Source organism: Helianthus annuus, chromosome 1 (genome assembly GCF_002127325.2).
Source record: "Helianthus annuus cultivar XRQ/B chromosome 1, HanXRQr2.0-SUNRISE, whole genome shotgun sequence".
In the NCBI taxonomy this organism is placed as follows: Eukaryota; Viridiplantae; Streptophyta; class Magnoliopsida; order Asterales; family Asteraceae; genus Helianthus; species Helianthus annuus.
The window spans coordinates 87,140,127-87,156,833 of NC_035433.2; the positions used below are offsets into that span (position 1 = coordinate 87,140,127).

The 16,707-nt window shown below is 39.1% G+C and overlaps 1 long non-coding RNA gene across 1 annotated transcript; it reads left to right on the forward strand.

Moving 5' to 3' along the window:
- The first annotated feature begins 14,972 nt into the window (after window positions 1-14,972).
- Window positions 14,973-16,707, forward strand: LOC110937847. Its single transcript, XR_002591086.2, has 3 exons — window positions 14,973-15,111; window positions 15,623-15,689; window positions 16,481-16,707. It is a non-coding gene; the product is annotated as an uncharacterized LOC110937847 (long non-coding RNA).

Below are 16,707 nucleotides of genomic sequence, written 5' to 3' on the forward strand. Positions count from 1 at the left end.
AAGACTGAGGCAGTCTTAAAAATAAGCAAATGTGCAGAGGAAGATAAACTCATGTTTGCTTCCAATCTTTTTAAGAATGCAGCCTTAGAATGGTGGAATACTATTCTCCAGTCTAGGGGAAGTAACAGAGTTTATAATATGGAATGGACTGAGTTTAAGAACATGGTTGAAAGAAAATTCTGTCCTCCCAATGAATAAGAACAAATTGCTAATAAATTCTTAAACCTTAGAATGACTGGAGTGGACTGCAAGGGTTACACTACCATATTCTTCGAATATGCTAGAATAGTGTGATGTCTGTCGTGAAGAACATACAAAAAACCTATTTAAACTATTAGTATAGAATTAGTAGGGTATCAAACCAAGGGAGGATTGTGGAAAGTGTCGAAATGTTAAGTGTTGATTATCTATTGCGTAAAAGTAATGCTTGATTGTGGATTTGTGAAATTGCTAAAGTAAACAAATTAAATTGAGGTTTTAATCAATAGGAAAAACAATGGTCCCTCCGGAATTCAGATTTCCAGTTAGATGCGATTATGTGTTTTAGCATAACACTCACATAGACATAAGTGTTTGACCTAATCAATTGATTGTGATATTCAACGACTAAGTACTCCGATCAATACATAATGGGAGGTTATCAAATGAATATCAATCACAATTACCAACCCTAGTCCCGCCTCAAATATATCCCGATTACTAGAACTCTCGGGAATTGAATGATTAAAGATTAACGATTAAATAAAATGTAACTGTTTACAATCAACCAATCAAATCATAGGTGAAAAGCATCGAATGCTTAGATCACCGAGTTAATAAATGTCAAAAACACATAAAGTCACCTAATATACGAAAATCCTCCATCCGGAGGAAACCATGAAGGAATTAGCCGCTCATGCTTGTGAATTGATCTTCAATCTTGATGTTGGAATGCATGATTGATGATGGAATGATGATTAGATGCTGTGGAATGGTGGGAGAAACTCAAGTGAAACCCTAAAATTCGTCCCTTCAGTCGTGCCTCACAGTTAGAAAAAATCCGATATCGAAACCCTTATGTTTTAACATATTTTTATTCAATTTTCGTAACCCAGCACCGTAGCTTACACCAGAACAGGCTGAAGCCGTAACCTACTGCTAACAGATTCTTCATAACACTGTTTTCTTCGTAGCTTCTTCGTTTAAAGTCCGTTTTCCTCCCCGTTTGCGGCCACGTCTTCATAATTCAGCCCTCTATCATACCATATCCCAAGATCTTCAATTCCACTCCACTTATTTTCCTCGAAACACGTCCAATCTTCGTGTTTAACCTACAACACATCAACTTCTCGTAGTTATTCAATTCCAAACATTTAAACACATAAAAACTCATAAAGTTAATCATTTAAACATGTTAAACACCATTCCAAACCCATTCCATCACATCCCCACACTTGGCCTTTGCTTGCCCTCAAGCAAATCTGTTCGAAACACTTTAACAAACCGAACAAATACCCCAACCGCCCCGATCATGTCTTAGCTAAGGTCCAAAATCATACCCTAATCATGATTTGCACTAGATGTGTTAATTCAGCAAGTAAAAGTGATACATCTTTCTTTTTTTTTTAAAAAAAAAAAACTCGCCTAACTAAACCTAACATGCTTCTGGCTTTTATTCTCATGCAACACACCCCTCACAATTTTTCACTCCTCTCAGTTTAATATCTGAACTAGCATGTAATACACTAGTATAATCACTCAAAAACCGAATATGAAACTCTGTACTCATAAGCTTGTATGACAATCACACCTCCACTATAACATATAACATAGCACATATCAAAAAGACTTTTCGGGTTTTGGATTAAGGGTAAAGGTAAGGAAATATTTTTGGCATTTTTTTATTGGCTAACACAAATGAATATACCAAACCATGACAACTTATTCACAATACTACTAACACTTTGGGTGATTTTCGACCCATTTATTTAACACAAACATAACAACGATTTCTGCTTTTCTTTTTCTCTTTTTTTTTTTCTTTTTTTTTCATTTTTTTTCTCTTTTCAAATATTTTTTTTATATAACATACTTCTAAACACACTTGTCATTCATGGTTGGTAATCAAACAGGTCAAACAAAAACAAGGTGTAACAAACGAAGGGTGAAAGGCTCAACATGGTTTACTAAGGTAGAATGGATAAACAATCAACATATGAACAAATGAAGGAATCCTAATGCCTTTATCATCTATGTGCATATGCTAAACCATAGTCTCAGCATGTATCAAATCATACAAGTTCTAAAACAGAGCAACATACGGCCTACTCTCAACAAATGAATATATAAATATTTCAAATCCAACTAACAATTCTAGTAGGCTCAAGAGTCTCACAAAAGTGGGGAAACAAGGTTACCGATATGTGCATGCATTTATTGTGCCAATAGCTTGTTACCCCTAGTTAGGCAAGTTTTACACATTTTCTATAAAACACTTGCTGAAAACGGTTCATTCTACATCTCAAAGACTAAACCATGACTAAGGACCTCTACCCAAACAAGTCGGAACAAACTGGCATGTACTGAACAGTCGCTTTCGTGCCCGATTAGATCACTTAAAAACAAACCATTTAATTTTTTTTTCACTTTTCCCTCATCCCCACACTTGAGAGACATTGTCCCCAATGTATAGGTTTTTAACTCAAAACATGTGGTTTATCAATTCATTCTATCTTATCACATTTGCAAGCGACTAATTCAAACCACCAACCAACCAAACACATAAAAGATGCACAATACCATTCCGACACATAACAATAGTTACACCACCAAGGTTACGAACAAGTAAAACACACCAAAAAGAAAGCAAATAAAAATAGTTCAAAGCTCCACCCGACCACCTAAGCCCATGAATAAATACATCACAAAATAAAAAGTCACAAAAGAACACATGGACCTGATCGGGGATCAGAGAGTGCTCAGTGATGGGGTTGCTTAGGGTCTCCAAAGACCCCCTTCATCATATCAAGATAACCTTCGGGAGGTGCATCCTTCTCCGGGTCCAACCGTGCTGAATGATGTAATGGCGGCTCTCCAACTGATGCATCACCATTCAATCTTCGCCTCTTATCATCCAGATACCTGTCATTAATCTCCTTTTGCTCATTATAGGCATGAACTCGATGCCACAACTCATTTCTATCACGGTCTCTTTTTTGTTTCTCACCAAGGCGGGTGAGCTTATCGTACAGTACTTGAGCAAAGTCAGGCCAACTACTCCAATCCTCATGCCTCTCCCGCTCAACAAACTCACTCGCATCCTCAACATCATGTATCCCGGAACTAGTACCCACATTAGCCCCCATGGCTACTTCCTCGGCATCCTCACCATTACTCTCCCCCATTACACTATCTCCACTATTAGCCTCATCTTCTTCACCCGGCAACAACATTCTTGCATCGGGTCTCAAACCTCTCCACTTTCGCCCAACATTCTTCAACTTGTGGTAACGATCTGTCTTCACATATTCCCAACCATATGGACCTAATTTCTCCAATATAAATGGAGCATGTCCTTTCGGTAACATGAAAAATTTAGACGTCCCAGTAATAGCGCCATACTTCTTTAACAAAGCAGTAATCAATCGACAGTGTGGAATTAACTGCTTCTCTCTATAATTCCTGGAGGTCCAAATGTTCATCATAACCAGATATCTATACGAAATCTTTGGTTTACCCTTCATCAAAAAATGCAAAATCGGAACATCCGAATCGCGAATACCTGCTCTATCACTTCTTCTTGGCATAACATTCTGTTGCACAAAAGTCAGCAACAACCTAAGTGGAAGCTTCAACTCTTCTTTTTTCATTTTCTTTTCTTTTCCCTTTCCCGTCTCAAACACATCTTTCAGCATAGTTGTCACACCCCCAAATTACCACCTAGGGCGTGTCCCTAATGGAGGTGTAACGATTCAACAAAGAGCCACCAATCATATCCAACACCAGTCATAATGTATTAAAATACCCAATTGAAATAAATATAACGTTTGAAAAGTTTAACCAAAACCAAAGTATTGAGCGGAAGCATAAAAGTATAAGCGTATAAATGTATGAAAACCAAATCAACATAATCGTTTATTATGACCATAACCACTCCAGCAGCATCAGACGGCAAGCTCCCAAGTTCCTTCAGTAATTACCTACAAGCATGTAAACAAGTGTGTCAGACTACGCTGGTGAGTTCAAGGTTTGTGTTGGTTTACCAAGTTGTGTTACCGATCATGTGAGTAAAACAGTTTACAAGACGATATGTTGTTTGTTGTTATGATGTTTGATGTTTCGATGTTGTTATTACTCGATTACCGAATGGCCAGATGATATGTGATTGCCAACCCCAATGCCTCTATCAAAGCATTGGTCATGTTTTAAGGTAATTAGTTCACGCCCGTTCTCCTCGAACGTCGTGAGGGTGCCAAACCTAATAGCGCTATCAACTAATAACCCCCGTTGCCCTACAAGCAACGACCCGGTAGATGTAGTGGTCTTACAATGATAGAAAACTGAGTACAATAACCAACATCCCGTTACCCATGCATTCCTCATCGGAACGTTACCCGTCATCCCCTCCCTGGGATCCATGCTTGAGAAAATAGCAATGAACTCACCTTAGATTGCTCGGTATGATTAGTTACTTGTTTATGTTTACCACTGTTCAACCAATCCTAATATGATTACCAGTAACTGTCAGTTTCGTTTTTACAGGATTTACATCTTCTAAATATATATTTCACAAGAGTTAAGCAAGTAGGCACATACTATCATACAAGTTGTAACGAGTATTCGGCTATATATATATATATATATTCACATTACACGTTCACATATCACAACCACACATTGTAAACATTTACATCATATCATCATTCTTAACACAAACCCAAGACTCGGGTGATAGTTTTCCCAGCCCCACGGCCCAAGAAACATATAATCCAATTTAGTGTGTGGTCGGTTCACAAGTGCGCCGTATAATAAACCCTCTAGTGAGCGTGCAGCCCGTTACAAGTGGGATATCCGTCTAAATTGTGCGGCCCATTTTAACAAAAAGACTGTTCCAACCCATTTAACATAATAGCTCAAGATGTTAGTGTGTATGATCCAGTTAATATACTGTTTGCTTTTAATAGTTGTTTCCATATGCCAAACTCAAACAGTCGGTTCCATCTTTTCGCTATTTTCATATATTATCATTAAAACGGTATTTCAATAACATGATAATCACCCCAACAATTAACATCTCCCTAGATCGAATTGGATGAATTATATCATTCCACATAGAAAACTGTTTCTAGACACCCTCATATTCTCTAATCAATATCTTATGGTCAACCTACTTTATCAACATCATGTGCTTTCTTTTCATCATTAATTCATATCTCATTAATAGCCCTGACAATCCTTTTAGGATGTGCACATGGTTGATCAAATCAAGAATACAATTACACATGAGCCGCCACTTTACTTTGTTCATGACTATCCTTTTTGTCAAATCATAACATACAATTCTATTGGACCAATTATGTGATCACACGATTTTTACCCATTCACTACATACTCAAAGTGGGCGGCAATATTCACTACATACAACTAGCCGCCCCTATGTTCCAATCACAGCACATGATTCACAAATAAAAACCACTATTCTGATGTTCATATAAAACAAAGTCATACAAAAGTTATCAAGCACAACATGCGTAGGGAACAAGGCCATCGGTTACACACAGCACATAATGATTTATATCAGAACTATATGTTGCGATCATTCACCCTAATAACCATGCAACCCACCAACATAAACAGTATACGTATATATTACCACCACTCTAAATCATTCACGATTCACAATCAAATTGCATATACATGAACACAATAAATCAAGAGTTTAATAATCATAAATGACTAACCAGGAGATTAATACTTGTTAGAGGAAAAGGCTTCGACAATAGGGGGGGGGTCTGCTACGGCCGCACTTGGGAGATATAAAGTTTGTTTTGAGTTTTATAATGATAACAATACGTATGCATGTAGGATATTATTTTGGGCGGTTCACCTTCGGCCTAGATAATGGGCTTGAGCCCAAGTAAATGGATTGCCGAAACTTGTTGGCAAAGCAGCCAATTTTATTGATCGAGGGGCGGGTTTGGGCCTATGATTTAATTATGAAGTATGCATGATAACCACACATGTCAATACATTTAATCATTTCTAAAACATGCACAAATAATACATTTAATCATTTATATGTTCAAATAATAATACATTTAACCATTTATAAAACATGCACCGCTTACAACGCAAACGAATCCGTCTCTCGGGTTGTCACATCATCCCCTAGTTGAAAGAAATTTCGTCCCGAAATTTAGCAAGCAGTCACTGAGGAAGCTAGTTTTGTTAAGCGTTTTCGCCGGGTGTCACATCATCCCCTACTTGAAAGAATTTTCGTCCCGAAAATTGATCTAAAACAATGGCTTGAAGTGAGTTCCGACGAACTCGATCTATAGATACCTTACAACGCTTGGGGGGCTAATCTTGTGATTGGTGGAAATCATGGTATGGTTGTTAGCGTTTCGTTATATCAGTTGCCAATAAAAGAAACAGGGAATTAATGAGGTTCGTACAAAGAATCGAGTGAAACAGGGGTCCATTAAACATCCGAAGGATTTGACCAGCAAATGTATTGTCTAGAAGTAATTTCCAGTAGTGGTGCATGGCGGCATGGCACCACAGGGAGGTTCGTTACATTGCGGTCGCGCGAGTGTATCCTTTGTCCAATACAGAGTTTGGTGGGTAGAGATTAGTGTTGCAAAACGACAAACGCGTGTAACTGTGACTGCTTCACTTCTAGCGGCGATGACAAGTGAAAGTGATAAGGTTCGTCTATAGGGATGCGTGGGTATAGTTCGCCTAATCCCGTGTTCGTTCGGAAGTTCCATCTAGCGATGCCATCACATGGTTAGCTCTCTGTGATAGTATCCAGCGAACCCAAGGGATTGCTGTATCCCAGAAGGAAATCAGGATTAGCATAAGGTCTATTCTGAAATTCCACCTAACGATGTGGAAGTAAACCAGGTAACTCTTCAGAAGACACGTCAGAAAATTCGCGGATAACTGGAAGATACTCTATCTTCCTTTCTTAAAGTGGTGATTCGGTGACAAGAGCTGGTATAGCAGAGTAGCCCTTCCGTAGACACTTCTGGGCTTTCACGACTGTGACAATGCCAACAACGGCACCACTACGATGATCTTAAACTGATAAGGATTCCCTACTGGGGAGAGGGAACGCACGATTTTCTTTTGCAGAGAATTTTCTGCTTGATACATAGATAACCAAGTCCATGACAACGACCATGTCAAAACTTACAAGAGTATTGGGAAGTAGGTCAATGTCGAACACTTGACCCACGAGATCAAGTTTACAACCAAAAAGAACATGAGAAGCTTCTATCGATTTACTATCAGTTAGTTCTACTACATGCTTATTTACAAGAAAAGTGGAAGTCAGTCCTAACTAACGACTGAACCCTGAGGCACATAACTCCAATCGAAACAAGAGTCAAATAAAACCGAAGCAGAAAAGATCATTCAAAGAAGACGTACCGGTCTCAACCTTGCCATCATTGCGAGTCTCCCCCAGCGCCAATAGTAAATACTCTTCCACGTGCTCCGTTCCCACCATTGTTCCCATTGTTGCCGCTCCCAGTATTGTTGTTGTTGCCAGCATTCTGGTTAAGCTGAGGGCAATCCCTCTTAAAATGACCCTCATCACCACACTGAAAGCACCCCTTTTGATTTCCCTGGTTCTGTTGAGACTGTTGCCCTTGCTGTCTCTGATTCGGCTGAGTCTGCTGCTGCTGCTTTGGCTGAGGAGCCCTACAATCCTTGGCCTCATGGCCTACCTTGTCGCACCTGCGACAAACTCGATCACACTGCCCATAATGATGAAACCCACATTTGCTACACTGAGGCTTCTTTCCCACATAAGGTCTCTGATTTTGATTCACTGAGGATGATTGGCTAAAGCTGCGAGTACTGCCAGTGTCTGTCTTCTTTTGGGGCTGAACCGAGTTGGACGCCTTGTCCATATCACCCCACTTGCGTTTACTATCAGGGACAGGAGTAGTGGCGGTGGTGGCGGCAGTAGTAGCTTTAGAAACACGCGGTGGTAGTGAGTCGCTTTCCACCTCCTGATCAATAATCTTGTGAGTCAACCGAACAATCTGGGTTAAGTTATTGAGGTTTGCAGCAGTAACCAAACCCTTCACTCGTGGAGGTAACCCCTTGATGAATAACTCGATCCTTCGAGACATAGGTCGAGACAAATTCGGACACAAGTCAGCCAGCTCATACGATCGCTTCACATACGCTTCAACCTCAGACCCCACCAGTTTCAGATCGTAATACTCGTTTTCTAGCTTCTGTATCTCATCCCGAGGACAGTATTCCTCCCTCATTAATTCCATGAAGTCGTCCCAAGTAGTAGCGTTTGCTGCATCAATACCCAGCAGCTGAACCTGGGCATTCCACCAGGTTAAGGCACCATCCTCAAGCGTGCCTGTCGCATACTTCACGTGGTCCCCCACGGGACAGTTGCACATAGCGAACACTGACTCAGCTTTCTCGAACCACCTCAATAGTCCCACAGCCCCTTCCGTCCCGCTGAAGGTCTGTGGCTTGCAATCCATAAACATTTTGAACGTACAGGCAGGCTGGTTGTTTGGGTGCGCAGCTTGGTAGGCTGCCAGAGCCTCAGCCACACGTGTGTTTATCAGATTTGTTAACTCAGCCTGAGTCATGTTGATGCTACCACGTCCGTGTCCTCGTCCACTCATGTTTCTATATATGGAAATGAACTAATTTAGGGGTCGAAGACGAGGAAAGTATTCAGGTTTATCACGTTAGGGGCGATTAACTACCTTGTTCATACACAAATAGGGAAGAACCCCTCTTACACTCGTTAAGCCTCATTGGGATTTGCATGCACCACGCGTTATTATTATGTGTGCACCCATGATAATAAGGCGGTTTGCATGCTCCTCTCAATGCTTCTTAACTTATGTTTGAAGTTTCTCCCACTCCAATCAACACAAAATAAGCACTACTAACAAGATTAGAAGTTACTAGATGCAAGTGTTATGTTGCACTATCAATGTGTCATGATGCCTACCATGTCGTATCGTGCATGCTATAAATATAGTTACGTTACTAGGCATATAATGCATAAGCTAAGGAGGAACGAACCTTGCAGTCTGAAGCTGAGTGTCGTGGTCATCGTTTGGATCAATTCGGTTATAGTCTGGTTTTATGAAAACATTTTTAAAACCGAGTTCTCTATAACCAGTGGCTCTGATACCAAACTGTCACACCCCCAAATTACCACCTAGGGCGTGTCCCTAATGGAGGTGTAACGATTCAACAAAGAGCCACCAATAATATCCAACACCAGTCATAATGTATTAAAATACCCAATTGAAATAAATATAACGTTTGAAAAGTTTAACCAAAACCAAAGTATTGAGCGGAAGCATAAAAGTATAAGCGTATAAATGTATGAAAACCAAATCAACATAATCGTTTATTATGACCATAACCACTCCAGCAGCATCAGACGGCAAGCTCCCAAGTTCCTTCAGTAATTACCTACAAGCATGTAAACAAGTGTGTCAGACTACGCTGGTGAGTTCAAGGTTTGTGTTGGTTTACCAAGTTGTGTTACCGATCATGTGAGTAAAACAGTTTACAAGACGATATGTTGTTTGTTGTTATGATGTTTGATGTTTCGATGTTGTTATTACTCGATTACCGAATGGCCAGATGATATGTGATTGCCAACCCCAATGCCTCTATCAAAGCATTGGTCATGTTTTAAGGTAATTAGTTCACGCCCGTTCTCCTCGAACGTCGTGAGGGTGCCAAACCTAATAGCGCTATCAACTAATAACCCCCGTTGCCCTACAAGCAACGACCCGGTAGATGTAGTGGTCTTACAATGATAGAAAACTGAGTACAATAACCAACATCCCGTTACCCATGCATTCCTCATCGGAACGTTACCCGTCATCCCCTCCCTGGGATCCATGCTTGAGAAAATAGCAATGAACTCACCTTAGATTGCTCGGTATGATTAGTTACTTGTTTATGTTTACCACTGTTCAACCAATCCTAATATGATTACCAGTAACTGTCAGTTTCGTTTTTACAGGATTTACATCTTCTAAATATATATTTCACAAGAGTTAAGCAAGTAGGCACATACTATCATACAAGTTGTAACGAGTATTCGGCTATATATATATATATATTCACATTACACGTTCACATATCACAACCACACATTGTAAACATTTACATCATATCATCATTCTTAACACAAACCCAAGACTCGGGTGATAGTTTTCCCAGCCCCACGGCCCAAGAAACATATAATCCAATTTAGTGTGTGGTCGGTTCACAAGTGCGCCGTATAATAAACCCTCTAGTGAGCGTGCAGCCCGTTACAAGTGGGATATCCGTCTAAATTGTGCGGCCCATTTTAACAAAAAGACTGTTCCAACCCATTTAACATAATAGCTCAAGATGTTAGTGTGTATGATCCAGTTAATATACTGTTTGCTTTTAATAGTTGTTTCCATATGCCAAACTCAAACAGTCGGTTCCATCTTTTCGCTATTTTCATATATTATCATTAAAACGGTATTTCAATAACATGATAATCACCCCAACAATTAACATCTCCCTAGATCGAATTGGATGAATTATATCATTCCACATAGAAAACTGTTTCTAGACACCCTCATATTCTCTAATCAATATCTTATGGTCAACCTACTTTATCAACATCATGTGCTTTCTTTTCATCATTAATTCATATCTCATTAATAGCCCTGACAATCCTTTTAGGATGTGCACATGGTTGATCAAATCAAGAATACAATTACACATGAGCCGCCACTTTACTTTGTTCATGACTATCCTTTTTGTCAAATCATAACATACAATTCTATTGGACCAATTATGTGATCACACGATTTTTACCCATTCACTACATACTCAAAGTGGGCGGCAATATTCACTACATACAACTAGCCGCCCCTATGTTCCAATCACAGCACATGATTCACAAATAAAAACCACTATTCTGATGTTCATATAAAACAAAGTCATACAAAAGTTATCAAGCACAGCATGCGTAGGGAACAAGGCCATCGGTTACACACAGCACATAATGATTTATATCAGAACTATATGTTGCGATCATTCACCCTAATAACCATGCAACCCACCAACATAAACAGTATACGTATATATTACCACCACTCTAAATCATTCACGATTCACAATCAAATTGCATATACATGAACACAATAAATCAAGAGTTTAATAATCATAAATGACTAACCAGGAGATTAATACTTGTTAGAGGAAAAGGCTTCGACAATAGGGGGGGGTCTGCTACGGCCGCACTTGGGAGATATAAAGTTTGTTTTGAGTTTTATAATGATAACAATACGTATGCATGTAGGATATTATTTTGGGCGGTTCACCTTCGGCCTAGATAATGGGCTTGAGCCCAAGTAAATGGATTGCCGAAACTTGTTGGCAAAGCAGCCAATTTTATTGATCGAGGGGCGGGTTTGGGCCTATGATTTAATTATGAAGTATGCACGATAACCACACATGTCAATACATTTAATCATTTCTAAAACATGCACAAATAATACATTTAATCATTTATATGTTCAAATAATAATACATTTAACCATTTATAAAACATGCACCGCTTACAACGCAAACGAATCCGTCTCTCGGGTTGTCACAATAGTGTCCCACTTTTCTTTCTTCTCGGGATGATACAACTCAACTTCTTTTGGGAATGTGTATCTGCCTTCTTTTGAATCAAACTTTGCAATTTCATTCAATGTCTCAAAAGACATTATTACCTTAACCTCACCAACCCAACCAGTCAACTTCATAGTTTCAGGTGGCTTGGTTCCCGGATCCATCTCCAACCTTCCAACCCATTCTTGAATTGCATCCATATAAACTTTTCCGGTCTCCCCGTCATAACACTTTAATGCGGCCTCCCAACCTAAAGCTTCAAACTTTTGCACTAACCCGAATGGTTTGAAATCCTCCATACTAATCTCCTTCTCACACATAAACCCATCTTTTCTATCGCTATTCTTGCTCATTTTCCAATCAAACAATTCTGCTTGCCACTTGTACTCTATATCATCTAAGAAACCTCCTTTCCAATCTGGTCTTAGACGAGGATGTTGTCTTTGTGCTTGTGCTTCTCTCTCCATTTGTTCTCTTCTTAGTTGTGCAGGATGTACTGATAATGGTTCAGGTATAGGTTCATTTTCCGAATTATGAACTACCAATTCCTTCTGCCTCCCTGTACGCGGTTGTTTAGGTGACGATGAAGAGCTAGCAACTGCATTGCGTTTGATCGTCTTTCCTGCCGGCATCTTTGTTTTCACCATCCTACACACATATAACATCAAACCAGGAATTTATGTCAGTGTACAATCTCAAACTTTAAACAAGTGTGTGATACCAACAACTTCCCCACACTTGGTTAACATTATGGCTATCCGGCTTGTTGAAACTGAAATCTCAAAGCTCCCATACAAGTATGTGACAAGATTTTAAAACTTTAACAGTACCAAGTTTCATCAAATACTAGTTTATGAGTTTAACAATCGATTTTTACGCCATATGACATGTTCAACAAGCCAAATCAACATCATCTAGCAACCCAACCACATTCCATCCAACAATTTAACCATAGGTTAGCATCAAATTCAAGTATTACTCAAAGGTTCATGACAAAAAAAATCACGCTTAGAACTACCACATCATCAGTCTCAAGCATTAACATTCATATATGAAGCATATCTCAACCATAAAGTGCCATACATCCAACAATCTTGAGCAAAACTGGTAAAAAACGTACCTGTGATGTTTAGAATTGCTAGAGTAAGCTTCAATGGCAACCAATTGCACTCCAAGATGAAAACCCCCAATTTATAAAACTAGGGTTCGTCACCCTCTCTTTCGATTTCTTACACACGAAGCCGAATCTTGAAAAACCAACACTAGGATTTTACTCCTTGCGAAAAATTAATCAATTTTGACTGTAAATTGGTGTGATTTGATGAAGGAATGAGAAAGATGGAGATGGGAGTGACTTGTAGATGTTAGGGTTCGGCTGAAGAAGATGATACGTGAAAAATCTTATTAACATTAAAGAAGCTGGGTTAAAATTTGCATTATAATATTGACCCGACCCAGTTTTGAAACTCGCTCCGACCCAAGACCCAACATAACCCACTGCAAGGCCGTAACTTACATAAATGCGTTCTCTGTTTTGATTTATTTAATGGAAGATGTAAGCTACAGTGACCGCGTAACCTACAGCACGTAAATCTGCCCCGACGTTGCTGATTGTGTTGCAACGTGCATCATATGCAGCAATGTGTAAATATGGTTCTTTATGTGCGTGACCATGAAACTTAGGTAGACTGGATATTGATTGCGTTCGTACTTCGAATGACCGCCCTCCTTGTAATTGCGGGATCACAACCGGTGATGGGTTGTTAACTATAGCAGGCCTGAAGTGGCTCTCTATACCTCGAACTGGACCTTGATTATTTCGACGTGGAATTCCTTCCGGTAAAATCACTGGTCGGTGTAAGTTTCGTGGCAGCGGTCTTGCCTGACCCTGCATCTGAGGTGCCGGCGGTGGTAATGGAATGTCCACTACCGGCCTTCTCGGAGCAGGCTGCTGATTGAGTGGGTCAGGTTGATGATATTGTGGCATCTGTTGTATAGGCGTTGGTTGCACATATTGTTGATACCCTACATTCCCTTGATTGACTCTCTCGGCTGCACCCAATCCGACTGTTTGCCTCTCATAGCTACCCGTGTTAACCACTTGTCTATCGTTTTGACCCACGTAGTTATCATATTCCTCATAGCCATCATCAAAATCTCCTGAGTTATTTCCTTGATCATAAATGGTCGATCTATAAAGATTTGGCATTGGCTGACTTTGTTGTGAAATAACTGGTCGGGCGGCTGACGGAATTGATGTTGCATTAGGTGCTTGAGTTTGACTCGGTAATGGAGTGTCATCAGGAATGATTCTAACGTAAGGAGACGACTGCTGTAAATTAACAGTCTGGGTCGTAGTTGGGTGTTGAAGAGATGTTGTTTGGGTGGAAGTTGGTTGATTGTTATCAAAGTTTGGGAAAAAGGTTGAGAATGATGGTACTGGCGATGTAGAGGTAGGTTGTGTAGATTGCGGTTGTTGTGGTGGAACTGGTATGTTAGTATTTGGTGAAGGTTGGGTAGATGTTGGCGAGAATTGTTGTGGTTGTGAAGTTGCGGGTTGTTTCTCCGGTGTTGCTAAGTTCTCCATTGCTTTAGATGTTGGTATAGGTGATTGTAGAATCTTGTTCTCACGATGTAGTACTCGTTTTGTATGCTTTACTTTTCTCTCGATCTCTGGGTCGAACACTAATGGTGATGACTTCCCGGAATTTCGAGTATGATGCATACACCTACTAGATCACCTGCACAAACAAAAACAAGAAAACCTCGCGTAAATCCGAACAAAACAGAACAAACTAAAAAAAACACTATTTTTGGATTTTTTTGGATATTTAGCTAAACTAGAACTTAACACTAAGCACTTTACGCACGTGTAACATCCCGAAAATATAAGTTCATAAAATTTACAATTTATTTGTAAATAAATTAGTAAAATAAACTAACTAGGGGTGACACTAACCTAGTTAGATAATGACTAGTGAGTAGTTAAAGGACAAAAAGGGGACTAAAGAAAATTAGAGGGACCAAAAAGGGATTAAACTAAAATTTAGTTTAATAAAACATGAAAAATAGAAATCTCAAACACACATACGTGTGTGAGATCGACCAGACAAGAGCAGGGGGCGACCAAGTTCATCAAAACCCTAGTTCAGCATAAAATCTCTAAATTGAAGGATCAAACTCAGTCCAAATCAAAATCCGAACATAGATTAGTGATCCTCATCACAAGGGGGTTACAAGGTATGTAAAATTTGGTGTTAATTCTCTGTTTGAAATTCTCATGAAATTGGGAAATCTGAAATTTGATGATGCATGTTTGTGATTTGGTTAACTTAGTGATGACATGGTGTCTAGGAGTAAAAACCTAGACAATAACATGTGAAATTATGGCTAATTCCTGAAATTCTCATGAACACCATGAAGGTGATTCATGGGTTTTGTGGAAAACTAGTAAACACTAGGGTTTAGAAGGATTATTCTAGTGTGATTTGGTCATAGAAAGCAATTTCTGAAATTATGATGTTTAAAAGTTACATGAAGGCTTTATTGATGAATAAGTTTAGCTTAATAGCAAACTATGAACTTGAAACATGAATGATATAAAATTATGCCCGATAGGTGTTCGCATAAATGCCTCAAAGAAAACTTAAATCTGAAAATTTGAGTTAACCGTATGATTGTGATGTCTAGGCAAAATATGCGAATTGTGAATTAAAAGGAGTTCTAAACGTGTTTTCGTTGAACTCAATAGGCAAAGAATCCGGATCGTCAAGCGGACAAGCCGGAGCGGATACGCGTTTGAAGGGTGTGCTCTAAAGGTACGCGACTTGTCGTCTCGTTACATTTATGTTGATAAGCCTAGTCGTAAATACGTTAATGTTGTTATAGCAAAAATAGTTGCGTTTGGTGAGCCTAGGAAGTGATGGAATTCACTCGACAAACCAAACGGGTCAAAATAAATAGTTGGGTAATTATGGTTAGAAAGCAATGTCGACGAATTATGAAGGTATGTAACTTGACCCGTTACATTTATTAGATTTGATGATTTTAATGTGCAACTAAATCTTTGAATAAGAGTTGTTTTGAAATAAGCGATGAAGTCGTATATTGATTGATTGATTAAATTCGGTTGGTACTCGTTGGTAGTCGTCATAGAGGAGGACTCCTTAGACGAGCCAAACGGGTCAAATAATCTAGTAAAACATGATTAAGGCTCCGGAATATGAGGGAATGTTCTTTGATTCTGCTTAATATATAACATGTTTGAGTCACTAGAATCTGATGTAGTGGTTTGTTAGAAAAGTAAATTCCAGGAGTTGGGTTTGAGTGAAATGAACAAAACAAACGAGACATGGAATTTCCAGGTACCACCGTAAATTACGGTAGTACCGTAATTTACGGTAAAGATCATATATTGTTACGATGTGGGTCTCCTGGTTTACGGTGACCAGAAATCTCCAGGTCTCACCGTAAATTACGGTGATACCGTAATTTACGGTGGATCCAGAATAACTTATATATATTTTTGTTATTTTTAATGTGACGTCAAACCTTGGAATTATGTTATATCATATCGTTAAAACTAATGATTTTAACGGTTTGATCATAGGTAACAAGATGGATCTTACGGATGGCGATCAAGCACATGATGAAGAACCGAACACTACATTTTGAAGCTTCCGCAATGTTTTAAATCTTTAGTAGTATTATGTATGGGTTGTAAACATTATTAAACTACTTTTGAAATGTTTTAACTTAGCCACTAGTTGACTAAGGTTGATGTACTTATGAGTTCCGTTAACGAATACTTTGTCACTTAATCAATATTTTGGATAA